A 14,911-nucleotide genomic window follows, 5' to 3' on the forward strand; every position below is an offset into this window, starting at 1 on the left:
GCCATACAAAATCCTTCGTCAAGGAATCTACATCGTTTGTTAATGAGTTAAAGAGTTTCAAGCTTGATCTAGATGACAAGCTTGTGAGCTTCGATGTGGTCTCTCTCTACACTAATATCCCTATCAACGAGGCCATCGAAGTCATCAAGCGCATCGCAGATCATGATATGGCTTATTTAGTTGGTATTTGTCTTACTTCTACTTTCTTTTCATTCGATAGGGAATTCTATGAGCAAACTTGCGGTGTCGCCATGGGTTCCCCCCTCTCCCTTGTGGTAGTTAATCTATTCACGAAGGATTTTGAACCAAAGGCCTTAGCCTCTTCTCGTCTTCTGCCTAATTTGTGGAAGAGGTTTGTGGATGACACTTGTGTCATCTGGTCCCATGGTAAAGAAAAGTTGGAACTATTTTTCCTCCATCTTAACAATCAATCTAGTTCTATAAAGTTCACCATGGAATTTGAATGCAATGGTATTCTTCCCTTCCTTGACGTCCTCCTCTCAAGGAATGATAATGGCTCTTTCTCTCATTAGGTATATCGTAAGAAAACTCATATAGAATAATATATTCATGATAATTCTCATCATTTCCCAACTCAAAAGCTTGGTGTTCTCAACACCTTAACGACTAGAGCTTTAAGAGTTTTTGATGAGAACCATCTCAAGGAAGAGAAAGAACATCTCCTAAGTGTTTTCTTTAATAATGGGTATAGTAGACACCAATGTACTAAGGTTTTCCTCAGAGCTGAAAAAGGTCCTAGTGCTAAGAAAGATACCAATGATTGATTTTTTGGTGTTCATCTTCCTTTTATCTAAGGGACCACTGACAAGATTGCAAGGATCCTAAGGAAGCATAAGGTGGCTTCAACCTTTCAGTCTTTAAATACCATCCAGAGCTCCCTTAGATCTATAAAAGACCCAGTGGACCCCAAGAATATGAAGGGCATTTACATTATCCCATGCTCTTGTGAGACTCCCTACATTGGTGAGACTGGTCACTCGATTAATCAAAGGATTCGTGAGCATGCTGCTGACATCAAGCATGGCAGGACCTACTCCTCTGCTTTGGCGGAGCATGCAAATAAATCTAAGCATCACATCTGCATTGAGGAGGCCCAAGTCGTTGCTAAGGTTAGTCATTTCCATCATCGTAAATTGAGGGAGGCCCTAGAAATTGAAAAAAGACCCAATAATTTGAATAGAGATGATGGTTGGAATAGCAGTAGAAGTTGGGTCCCTGTCTTGTCCTCCTAATTTTTTTTTTAATCTATGTAGGTATTGGCATCCATTTTATAGTATTTGTTGTTGATTTATTCTTCATTAGAGTTTATTTTCTTGATCCTTCGCATTTTTTATGTATTTTATCATCCTATTCATTCTTGACTCCTTTTAGTATTTTTGTTATTTGTTTAATGGGCCCAAGCCCCATATTTTATTGTTGACCCCATTTTATTTATTATTATTTTTTATTTGGATATATATATATATATATATATATATATATATATATATATATATATTTCTGTTTTTATTTATTTATTTTTATTTTAATTTATATATATATATATATATTTATTTTGACTTGTGTATATTTTTGTTTTATTTTATTTATTTTTCCATTAATTATTTTTAATTTATTTTATTTTATTTCCATTAGTTATTTTATTTATCAAATGATCTTGTCTCGATTAGGGTCTTCACTCGTTTTTATAATTTTTGACTCCCCTCCTTTAAAGTTTGACTTTGATTATTTATTTTAAAAACTAGCTGTTTAATATAGTGGTTACTTATTAATATTTGTTTTTAATAAATTAATAAACTAATATCACAATTTAAATATTATTTTTCAAAAACTAGCCGTTTAATATAGCCGTTACATATTAATATTTTAATAAATTAATAAACTAATATCATTATTTAAATATTATTTTTCAAGAACTAGTAATATTTGGTTTTAATAAATTAATTTAAATATTATTTTTCAAAAACTAGCTGTTTAATATAGTCGTTACCTATTAATATTTTTAATAAATTAATGAAATAATATCATTATTTAAATATTTTTTCAAAAACTAGTCGTTTAATATCGCCGTTACATATTAATATTTTAATAAATTAATAAACTAATATCATTATTTAAAATATTATTTTTCAAAAACTAGTTGTTTAATATAGCCGTTACCTTTTTTTTTCCCATGGAAAAATCGTAATCTTTCATTAGTTTTTGAAAAATTACATATAGTAGATGCTTTATCAGCATATGCATCACTTGTCTTTGTCATATATGTCAATAATACCACAAAATCCCTCCTTGTAATGGCTATAACAATCAATAAAATCACCATGCAGGGTGATAGCCAGATTGTGTCCAAAATATATGTTCATAAACTATGAGTTCTATAATATATACACCACGCAGGGTGATCTCATAAATAAAACTATGATATGTTCAACATCATATATAACCGAGTAGCAATTATCAAAAAATTAGGTTCCATCAACCCGATGATATGTCTGATCTATGTATGGTCTGTGATAATATTGGTACTGTGTAGTACCCCTCTGCTCATGTATTAACCACTGTCCTCTGGGGAGTAGCATGGCCTCCTTGGAAACGTCGTTGGCGTTGTCGTTATGTTCCCTGTAAATATGATGACAAATGATGGTGTTAAATTGATTTGAAAATATTCACTTCATCCAAAATGTTTGTAAGTGTGTGTGCATGGCATCTTGTGATATTGTTGAACCAATTTATAATAGTTTTGGAATCTCTGAAGATCTGAATATTTTTGCAATCATGGCTAAGAGAAAAATGTAATAAATGGCAAAGGGTGATCAGTTCAACAAAGTGATTCGTTCCTTCGCCCAGTCCCAGCTTGACTCTGTAATAATGTTTTTCAGTAAGGTAAAGAAGGAAGCCACCCCCACACCCATGTTGCTGTGCTACCCCATCGAAAAAAGCCCGTGGGATGGAATGGTCAATCAGTTCGGGAGCTAGAGGTCTGCGTGGTCACGGCGCTGTGTATTCGGGCAGTCTGAGATATGAGAAGACAATTTTTGCTATGATGCACTACCATCTGATATCGCAGTCATCAAATATCATTTTGTTTCGTGCCAGCCAAATAGCCCAGCAGATGATTAATGGGAGACAGAGTAAATTTGATCCTGAGTGTGTGTTGTGCCAAGATTTCCATGCTAGCATGATGTTATCCCCATCCCATCTGCTAGAAATGTGAATCTCATCTTCTACTATTCTCCAAAGATTGATAGTCAAATCGCATTTAAGAAACAGGTGCTCAATTGATTTAGAGGCTTTCTTACACATAATGCACCAGTGTGGTCCGTGAATAGATCTGTGTGATCCGGAGTTAAACAGGAACGCAATAAAATACATAGATAACCATAAAGACAGATATGCAGCGGAAATAATACCTCAATTCATTACTGTAAAATATTGAAATATGCTTACAAACAGAAATGGAAATACACCAGCTAGGGCGATGGTAGCTTATCTCTGAGAAGAGATGTGGTGGCTACATGCCTCTGAACTGTCTTAAAATGAGGCTCGGAGGCCTATTTATTGTTGAGAAATAATGGAAAACCCTTCACATTCCAAAACCTAACCCTAGAAGATGAAACGCCATATTGTGGGCCCCGTTTTTGGGTAAGTTGGTACGTCAACTTCCCGGGGTCGCGAATTGGTCGTACTATCTCCGTATGACGTGCATGATAGCCCGTTGGAAAGATCTCTCCGAGGACTACGACGGAAAAGACGATTTTTATCCCAAAAATCGCTGGCGGTAGATTTCCCAAAAAACGTCGTTTAGGGCCTCAAAACGGCTCCGGAAGTTTAGGACCCGAAAAACTGCTAAAAATAGTAAACTGTGCTATAATTAAGGAAACTGAAAAAAACTGTAAGAAGCACTAGAGGGGATCTAAGTGGAATTAGCGGGTGGCCACCAATATCCACCTGGATCATTCCTCCCCCCTTAGGAAGCAATGGTCCCCATTGCGTTGAGTTCCTCCATGAGATGAGGGAACTTCTGCTGCACTTGGTCCCTGGTGAGCCACTTGCCCTGGTGAAGGAGTTGTCCTGCTTTGACAACTCGATACAGTTGGATATTGTGCTGGCGAGTGTGCTTGATCTGTGTGTCCATGATCTGATCAGTTGCAACTTGTTCCATGCAATCTGGATTTAACTCTGTGGGTGTGAGTGGTTCTGCAATGTCGGACGTGTCTAGTAATGGTGGAAAGTATGGCCGAAGGCGGTCGACATTGAACACCGGGTGCAGGCCAAGGAATGGGGGAATGCTGAGCTCAAATGCATTGTCTCCCACAGCCTTGGTAATGGTGTAAGGGCCATATCGGAGTGGTCTGAGTTTCTGATAGGCTCCGGTAAGGCGTTCCTTTTGCAAATGCAACCAGACTTTGTCGCCCACTTGAAACTTGTGTGACACCCGATGTTGATCATGTCGCTGCTTGTACTTGGCATTTGATTTCTCCAGAATGTCATGGACCTGCTGGCGAATATGTTGGATGTGCTCAATGAAGCTGTTTGCCTTATCTGTTTCGAACTGGACATGAGCAGAATCTGCGTGAGTAGCTGCAAATGGCATGGCCACATCGATGGGGCATAGTGGCTGGAATCCCAATCCCACCTGGAAAGGGTTGTGGCCAGTCGAGCTGTGGAGAGCCCGGTTGTAGCTGTGCTGAACATAGGGGAGGCTCTCGTCCCATGTGCGTGGATGCTTTGAGTTGTACATGCGCAAAATGTGTATGATCATCCTGTTGACGACCTCAGTCTGGCCATCAGTTTGAGGATGGAAGGCTGTGGACTTAGTGAGTTTGGTGTCCAGCATCGACCAGAGGCTAGACCAAAATGTACTGAGGAACCTGCTGTCCCGATTTGAAATGATAGACTGTGGGATCCCAAAGTGTACCCATACTCGTTCAAAGAAGAGTTTAGCAGTGGCTTCTGCTGTGATATTCTTCTTGCAGGCCACCATAATGGCCATCTTTGAGAACCTGTCGACGACCACAAAAACACAGTCATTTCCATGCCTAGTGGAAGGGAGGCCGGACATGTAATCCATGGAGATGGATTCCCAAGGTCGACTAGGGGTAGGCAGCGGGGTATAGAGGCCTTGCTTCTTGATGGTCGGTTTGGCAATGGCGCAAGCAGTGCATGATCTGATGTACTTCCCGACATCCTGTCGAAGATTCGGCCAATAGAAATATTTCTGCAGTACTGCCACAATTTTTTCGACCCCAAAATGCCCAACACCCCAACTGTAGTGTGCTTCCCAGATCATCTTGGCACGCTCGCTTGAAGGAACACAAAGGTGACCCAGGTGGCATAACAGGTCGTCCTGGAGGTGAAAATCTGGAACATGCTGACCCTCCAAGAGTGTCTGGTATGTGTGGCCAAATTCCGGGTCGCTTTTATAGAGCAGTGGCCAATCAGAAGTCTCGTGCCCACAAGAGTTGAGCACGGTGGTTAACGCCATGATCGGTGGTCGACTGAGGCAATCTGCAACATTATTGGTGCTGCCCTTCTTATACTTGATATTCAAATGGAACTGTTGCAGGTATGTGGACCACTTCTGATGGCGATCATTCTGCAATTTCCCTTGGGTCTGTATGAACTGCAGTGGTCGGTGGTCCGTGTGGATGACCGTTTCCTTCCCCAAAATGTAATGCTTCCATTGTCGGCAGGCCTGCACAATGGAATACATCTCTTTGTCATAAGTGGGATACTTCCGGACTGTGTCTGAAAGTGTCTCACTGTGATATGCCACTGGATTCCCGTGTTGAGTAAGGACTGCCCCAATAGCATAGTCAGAGGCATCTGTCTCGACCTCAAATGGTTGTTGCAAGTCTGGTAATGCAAGAACTGGTGCTGTGCAGAGTCGATCTTTCAACTCTGTGAATGCCTTCTGTTGAGATTCAGACCAATTTTTTTTTTCTTTCGCTCCTCCCTTGGTGACCTGACTCAAGGGCCAAGTGATATGAGAAAATCCCAACACGAACCTACGGTAGAAGTTGGCAAGGCCTAGAAAGCTGCGAAGCTCTGTCAGAGTGGTTGGAGATGGCCAATCCCGAATGACTTGGATCTTGGCTGGATCCACATGCACCCCCCGTTCATCAATAATGTATCCCAGATACTGAACCTGGGTCATGCCAAAAGTGCATTTCTCCAAATTGGCACATAACTTATGTTGTCGCAGTGTTTGGAGAACCTGTCGGATGTGGTGAAGGTGCTCTTCCCAAGTCTTGCTAAAGATCAAGATGTCATCCAAGTATACCACTACAAATGAGTTGGTGAATGGCCGCAAGATGTCATCCATTAGCCTCATGAAGGTTGCAGGAGCATTCGTCAATCCGAAAGGCATAACCAACCATTCGAAAAGGCCCTCCTTGGCTTTGAAGGCAGTCTTCCACACATCGGAGGGTTCGATTGGTACCTGGTGATATCCTGACTTCAAATCGATCTTGCTGAAATATTTTGCCCCCTTTAGTTGGTCCAGGAGGTCATCAATCCGTGGGATTGGGTACCTATTATGGACAGTGATCTTGTTCAACGCCCTATAGTCAATACAAAGTCTCCAAGTCCCATCCTTCTTTTGTACCAGCACGATCGGGCTCCCACAGGGCGATGAACTCGGACGGATGTGACCTTTTTGCAGCAGCTCCTGAATCTGCCTCTTGATTTCATCGTTCTCCATAACAGAGCGCCGATAGATTGGTCCATTGGGCAGCGGTGAACGTGGGGTCAGATCAATGGAGTGCTTGACCTGACAGTGCAGAGGAAACCCTGCGGGGGAGGTGAAGATGTCCTCATACTCCTCCACGACCTTGTCCATCGTTGTCGTGTGGAGGGGCCCTGTCTGGAGGTCGTGGCCACCGTCTTCTTCTTTTCTTGAGGGCGTATCATCAGGAAAACAAACTTCCCGGTTTTGGAAATGAGCTTACTACATTGTTTTGCAGTAACCAACGAGATGGCGGTAGGCGGTGCTACCTCTAGTATCCTGTACAACTTATTTCCCAAAGTAACAATAACAGCACGGGGCCTTGACTCATACACAGCATGTCGCTTCCACAAGCATGGTTGTCCTAATAACACATCACAAACTTCAAGGGGAGCAATGTCACACAATACCTCATCCGTGAAGGGCTCGATGTTGTATGGAAGGCGACACTGTTGGCTCACGCGAAGATCCCGTCCTTGGTGCAGCCACCCAATGGTGTATAGTTGTGGATGTGCTGTGGTCGGTAAGCCCAGCCGTTTCACGACCTCTGCCGAAATGAGGTTCTTTTGGCTCCCGCTATCAACAATGAACTGTAGCGGGGAGCCCTTTACCCACATCTGGGAGTGGAAGAGACGCTCCTCCTCCTCTGGATCTTCAGGTTCCTCCTTCTGGATCTTCGTGGTGGCAACGGTGGCGTTGGTCTCCGCATCGATAATCTGCTTCCCTTTGTCATTCCCCTTATTGGGTTCTGACTCAGAGTCAGAACATGCATCTGATTCTGAAACCTTTAGCTCGGCCACCAGTGACTGCTTGGCCCGACACTCACTTGTGTTGTGAGTGGAGCTCTTATGGAACTCACACCACTTTCCGGTGTCCTTTTTCAGCTTCGTGGCGCTGTTCTTTGCTTGCAGCTTTGGCGGGTTGTCTTGGGCCGCCCTGCCTTGGCTTTGTCCTTTGTTCTGCGGTTTGGGGGCACCTTTCCCTTGTTTTGGATTCGCAGACCCAAAGTCTCGCTTCTTCTGTTTAAACTTTTGCTCAACCTTGACGGCATATCGGTATGCCATGCCGAGCGAGGAGATGTTCAGGAATTCTATTTCTTCTTGGATGTACTTGTGCAGGCAGCCACGGTATTTGAGTACCAAATGCTGCTCTGTATCCTTGATACCCAACTTTGTGCGAAGGGTATGGAAAATATTGGTAAACTCTGGTACGTCTTGGTCCCTTCCCTGCCGTAGCGTGGTCCACTTTATGTATTGATCCTCATAGCTTCCGACAGGGTAGTACTGCTCCTTGATGGCATCTCAGAATGAATCCCAAGTCGGTGCGACTGAAAATAGTGAGCCTGTACTTTCATCCTTCTGCTCGCAATAGGTTTCCCACCAATCCTTGACGTGGGGGGCTGTTTTGAGAAGAGCGAAAATAATCTTTTCCCGACTGGAAAAATCATGAACAAAAAAATAACCCTCTAGCACATTTAACCATTTATCGACGGCATCTACGTCTATCTGACCCTCGAATATGGGGATTTCAAAATTAACTTGTACCTTAAATGGTGTGGCGTTTCCAGAGTTGCTGCTGGAAGCCGATGCATTGCCCCTGGGTAGCCGCTGAAGGATTTGGGCAAAGTTGTCCATCATCGCGTTCCTTTGTCGCTCGAGGGCTTCTTCGAGCAAGATTTTGATAGGATCTCCTGCCCCCTCATCTTTCTTTTCATCCGCCATGGGAGGCCGTCGGGATTTGCGAGGCTGGTCTTGCAAAGGTTCGACCAGTTCAAGCCCTAACTCCTTATATCCCGACCTCGTTGGGGACATGCAAAGAAAAACAACGAAGAAAAGCAGACCGCTCTGATACCACTGATCTGGATTTAAACAGGAACGCAATAAAATACAGAGATAACCATAAAGACAGATATGCAGCGGAAATAATACCTCAATTCATTACTGTAAAATATTGAAATATGCTTACAAACAGAAATGGAAATACACCAGCTAGGGCGATGGTAGCTTATCTCTGAGAAGAGATGTGGTGGCTACATGCCTCTGAACTGTCTTAAAATGAGGCTCGGAGGCCTATTTATTGTTGAGAAATAATGGAAAACCCTTCACATTCCAAAACCTAACCCTAGAAGATGAAACGCCATATTGTGGGCCCCGTTTTTGGGTAAGTTGGTACATCAACTTCCTGGGGTCGCGAATTGGTCGTACTATCTCCGTATGACGTGCATGATAGCCCGTTGGAAAGATCTCTCCGAGGACTACGACGGAAAAGACGATTTTTATCACAAAAATCGCTGGCGGTAGATTTCCCAAAAAACATTGTTTAGGGCCTCAAAACGGCTCCGGAAGTTTAGGACCCGAAAAACTGCTAAAAATAGTAAACTGTGCTATAATTAAGGAAACTGAAAAAAACCGTAAGAAGCACTAGAGGGGATCCAAGTGGAATTAGCGGGTGGCCACCAATATCCACCTGGATCACTGTGTGTAAGGGAATCCCTAGTGGGAACCTTGTTGCTGAGAATACACCAGAAAAAAAGTTTGGTTTAGGGAGGGGATTTTAGTTTCTAGATGACCTGCCACCAGTCTTGCATGTGCTCTGGTTTTCTATTTTGTAGCAGACTCAGATAACCAGCCTTTGGTGAGTAGGCTCCGTTTTCTACCAGGCACCACATGATTTCGTCTGAACCCTCCTTAATTCGGATATGAGACTCATTCAATGCAGAAGTATAATTATTCCATGTATGATGCCAGTGAGGTGGAATGTTGAGCTGAATAGTAGATTTCCATGCTTGTGTGAAGATGGAGGAGTTTTCCAGATCTGCTATTTGCACAATCACACTGATGTCTCTCTGATTTAAGTGAAGGATGAGCTCTCTTGGAAGTTTGAAGTGACCACCTCCTCTTGTCCAGGGGTCCAAACTGATGCGCACTTTTGTGCCATCATTTATCGTCCATGCCAAATGATTGCGAATTTGTGGGAGAGAGTGGAGCAGTGCTTTCCAGACCGAAGAAATGCATATCCTTGTCCATTGCGGCAACCTTATCCAGTCCATGATTTGGAGGGGCCAAATATATTTATGATATGAGACAGATGTCCATAGATTTTGTTTGATGAGGAGGGTCCAACCCATTTTTGCAGCCAAGGCTTGAGCAAATAGTGATAAATATTTGAGTCCCCATCCTCCCCATTTCTTGGGTAAGGTGATTTTATTCCAACTAACCCAGGCAAATGTTCGCTTGTCCTGACTACCATTCCAAAGATATCTATTGCAAATATGTTGGAGGCGTGCAAGTGTGCTTATGGGAATCCAGACTAAATCCATCCAAAATACAAGGGTAGCCTCCAAGACAGATTTGATAAGTACAAGTCTTCCAGCTCTGGACAAGAAGCTGTGGCACCAATTTGTTAGCCTTTTCTCTAATTTGATTACCAACCAAATCTAATCTGCAATCTTTTGGCTCAAGGGCTTGATCCAGAAGCCTAAATATTTGAAACCCTGATCAAGAGGGTGAATACAATATGGAAAGTGCTTTTGTGCAAATATGGATTCATGGATAGATGTATGAGCTAGAGTGATGGAGGATTTCCCATGATTCGCCAGCATACCAGTGGCCCTAGAGAAGATGGATAGAAGCTTGTCAAAAGCTATCGAGTCTCATACACTGCCATCCAGAAATATCAGTACATCATCCACAAAAAGGAGGTGTGTGAGATAGCATTGATCATTTATTTTCAGGCCAAACAACCTGCCATTTCGCTTTTCATGATCAATTAACCGACTGAGGCCTTCCATGACTATGAGGAAGAGGAGGGGGATAGTGGACATCCTTGTCTGAGTCCTCTTTTAGCATGGAAGAAAGGTGAGGCAGAAACATTTATGAGGACACTGAAGGATGCTAAGGAGATGCAGGACATGATCCAGGTGGTGAATAGGTGCGGGAAACCCAGGTGGATGAGAAGCATTTTGATGTATAGCCAACTAACCCGGTCAAAGGATTTTGCCAAATCAATCTTAAGAATGATGATTTTTAACTTTCTGGACCTAATAGAGTGGATAGCTTCTTGAGCCATGCCTATGGCCTCGTGGATCTGTCGGTCTTCAAGAAAGGCAAACTGTTCAGGTAAAATGTGATGAGAAATAATGGGTCTCATTCGATTGGAAATGATCTTGGAGATAATTTTGTAGAGGCAGTTGCAGAGGGAGATGGGGCGGAAGTCATTTAAGGATGATGGGGAATCTATCTTGGGGATGAGGGTAATGAAAGTGGAATTTATGGCATTGTACATTTTGCCTGTAGTCTTGCACTCTTCCACAACTTGGAGTAGGTCGTGTCCCAAAAGATCGTAGAAAGCCAAATAAAACTCAATAGACCACCCATCTGGTCCAGGACTTTTGTCTTTTTTGAACCATTTAAGGGTTCCCTCAAGTTCAGCAGATGTTATAGGTGAATTGAGATCTTGCGCTTCCTCCTCCTCTACAAATCTGGGGAAAAAACCAGCCACTTTTATGATATCAACTAGGTTGGTCTCTCGAGGAGATTTTTATAGATTCCAAAAGTGTGAGGTGCCCAAAAGAGATAGCTTTTTAAAAGTTTCAGCTATACCTCCATCCGGGAGAGGCATTTTCCAGATTATATTAGCTATCTTTCTTCCCTTTGCATAGTTCTGAAAAAACTTTGTGTTATCATATCTAGCCTTTAGCCAAGTTGCCCTACTCTTCAATCTCTAGGTTTCTTGTATTTCCTTCAAAATCTTATCTCTCTCATTTTCGAGCTCAATGAGATGTGATTTCTCATTTGCAGATGAAAATACCTTGTTGTTGTCATCCATAAGCCCATTCAATTCAGATTCAATAGCTGATAGGTTTTGGTCATCCTTCAACTTTTTCTCCTTTGCCCAGGTGATGGATAAGTTTTTAAGTTGGGTCAAATTGCGGCAGAACCCTTCAGCCGATGATCTGTGACTCAAAATGGGATGAGATTTCCAATAGTCCAAGACCAACTTGATATATCCTGGATCTTGAAGCCATACATGATTGAATTTGAATGGGGACTTTGGTTTGGCTTCAGATCCAAGGATCTCCAAATAAATTGGGGAGTGGTCTGATATACCTCCGGTCCCTACCCATTGTCTATATCTATTGAGATGCTGAAGCAAAAGCACCTTAATCAAGAATCGATCAAGCCTTCTAGCCAGGGCTACATCCCCAACTCTTCAATTTCTCCATGTGGGCAGAGGTTTAATCATAGGGATATCTGTGAGGTTGTGAAGATCCAGCGTATCCCTGAAGAATTCGGACAAGGGGTCTACTTGTGCTTGGGATCCCTAGGATTCCCCAAAACCTAAGGAGAAGTTTAGATCACCCCCGATAATCATCTGATCAACAACAATGATTTCAAGATTAAGGAAACGCTGCCAGAATTCATCTCTCCGCTGACATGGTCTGTATACATTGATGACCTGGATGTTCATACCCAGGTCGTCAAAGAATATGTCCATGCCAATGAACCCTGATGCTCCCCAGGATGTTGTTACTTTTATGGAGCGCGGGTCATATCCAGTGGCTAATCCCCCCGATCTAGCCACAGCATCAAGAGAGAAGAATAGCCAATCGGGTTTTATTGATGCTAGGGATCAATTGATGGACTCGGCATTCCCCAGGGTTTCTTAAAACATGATAATATCCATGGGATCGACATCAAATAACCTACACAGGGCTAGTTTTTTGGAGGCACTAGCCAAACCTTTGCAATGGAACGATAGGAATTACATGGTGGAACCCTCCTAGGGGTATTCATAGCTCTAAGAACCCCTTCAAGAGTGGATTGCTTTCCAGTGACTACTTCTGCCCTGGCCTTTTGAATAGCTTTCGAAAGGTTTGATTTGTGTCCACGAGTCGATTGAATGATCAGACCAGGGAAGGTGAGACCTAGTCTTGTGGGATTGAGGGTTTCTAGTATGAATTGGGATCAAAGGTTGTATGAATGGGGCAGTGTCGTGTGATCCATGACCGATGGTAGGGGAGAGGATTGGGGGGAAGAAACAAAAGGGGAGGTGGTGGAGATGATGGGAGGAGGTGAGGAAATTGCACAGGGAATGGAGGGAGACATGTACAAAGCCTTTGAAGTATCAAATGATGCACGGTATGCAAATGAGATAGAAGATATATTGAGATAGGGAGGGAAAAAGGAGTAGTACCCGCTTTTCTTGCGACCTCTGTAGTGGCAACTCTGGCATGGGTCATTAGGGGCAATGGAGTTCTGTGATGATCTTCTGCAGCTTTGGAGGTTCCGACCTGATCAGGTGCTCTGTTTGATGATACTGGAGTGCTGGCCTGATTTTCTGTTGCTTTGTTTTTTTGAGTAGATGGTGTGCTCAGAGGACAGCTGTTTTCATGTTCAATGGACATTCGTTGTAGATATGCCCTACCTTGTGGCATCTTTTGCAGTGAAAGGGAACCCCCTCGTAGTCCAGGATCTGGATTCTTGTGAATTGCCTCCATTTTAATGTAATTTTCTCCTCTATGCCCTCCCGCGTATCCAAATATACTAGGATATGAGCCAAGGTTCTATTCTTGGTCTGCACATAGGTCTTACGTAGTCTAGGTATGTGCCAAGGGCATTCCTGATCCTTACAAAAACTGCTTTAGACCAGTATTGAAGAGGTAGACCTCGTAATCGAACCCAGATGGGTTTGGCTCCTATTTTCTCCCTTTCTAGATCAAATAATGGGCTCCAGCACTTTAGGAGGACCAACGCCATCATGATGTGCCAGTATTTCACAAGAACAAACTCTGTGTAATTCGCCTTAGAGAAATGCAGCGCAAACCATCCCCTTGGCAGATTCTGAATGTTAGGTCCCTATAATACTAGTGATGCTCCCATTAATATTGTAGTTGTATCCCTTATTAATATTGTTGTGCCCCTATTATCCCCATATTGTTATTACTGTGCCCCATAGAGTCCCTCTATTGTTATTTTTGTGCCCTTATATTATTATTGTTAGGTCAGCTTGGTTATATTGTGACCCCTTAGACTCCTATATATAGAAAGGAGGTTTTGTCATTTGAATCATCCAAGAATTGTTCATTTATGTAATGTAAAGGAGGTTTCCCCCTCAAAGAGGCTAAATTCTAAGGCGTTGATCTCTCTTTTCTATATTTTGTGAGTTGGTTTCATAACATTTGGTATCAGAGCTTTGGATTCTAGGGTTTCACTGCTCCAAATAGGTCATCATGGCATTTTCGCTATAACTTTTTTCTGCGATGTTTCAGAAGCGAAAAGAAAAATCCATTTGAGATGAAATCACACTGAACCTCGGGTCCAAATTTCAGATCTTTTTGCGCTATATTTGCGGAGATATGATCTGAGGAAGTTTGTCTTTTTGCAGACTCCTGAATTACATTCCAAACAGGTGACCTGGGGAAAATTGTCATAACTTTCTCTCTGAACATCGGATTGAAATTTTGTAAGAAGGTATAGAAAGAGGACAGACTGTAGTTTCTTGTATATATTTTTCAGAGCCAGAGGTTGAAACGTTGACACGTGGCACTTCATACAAGTTTGCTCTTCTGGAAAGGTCTATAATCATGTCATCTTGGGAGATTGTGCATAAATATTCCTTGGAGAATCCAATTTGGATCAGATTGGTCGCATTAGAAAGAGGACGCAGAGGGCACTACAGGTTGCAATTTCAGAACTGGATGATCCGAAATTATAGAGATACATCAGATTCAATATCAAGCTCCTACAAAGTGAAAAAAGGTGTGTAGTTTTTTTAAATTTTTTTGCATAAGCTTGGTTTGAAAAATTAGTTTGAAGGAATTCAAAGGGCATAGTAAAGGTAATTGATGCCCCAAGGAAAGAAAATGCAAACACCTAGTAAGCAACCCGAAATCTCTAGCATGACTCATGAAGAAGAGAAAGAAATGCAACATGATATATCAAAATTACGACACCAATTGCAACAAGTGTCACTTGCACAAAAAGTAACAGAATCTAAGATGGATGGTTTAAAGAAAGATGTAGAAGCTAAGATGGATGGTTTAAAGAAAGGTGTAGAAGCTAAGATGGATTGTTTAAATAAAGGTGTAGAAGCTAAGATGGATGGCATGGAAGCTAAGATGAATGGCATGGACGCTAAAATAGATGGCATGGACGATAAGAT

The sequence above is a fragment of the Pinus tabuliformis genome, chromosome 9 (genome assembly GCF_031772625.1).
Source record: "Pinus tabuliformis cultivar Carrire ecotype Pingquan chromosome 9, CPIR1, whole genome shotgun sequence".
NCBI classification, from domain to species: domain Eukaryota; kingdom Viridiplantae; phylum Streptophyta; class Pinopsida; order Pinales; family Pinaceae; genus Pinus; species Pinus tabuliformis.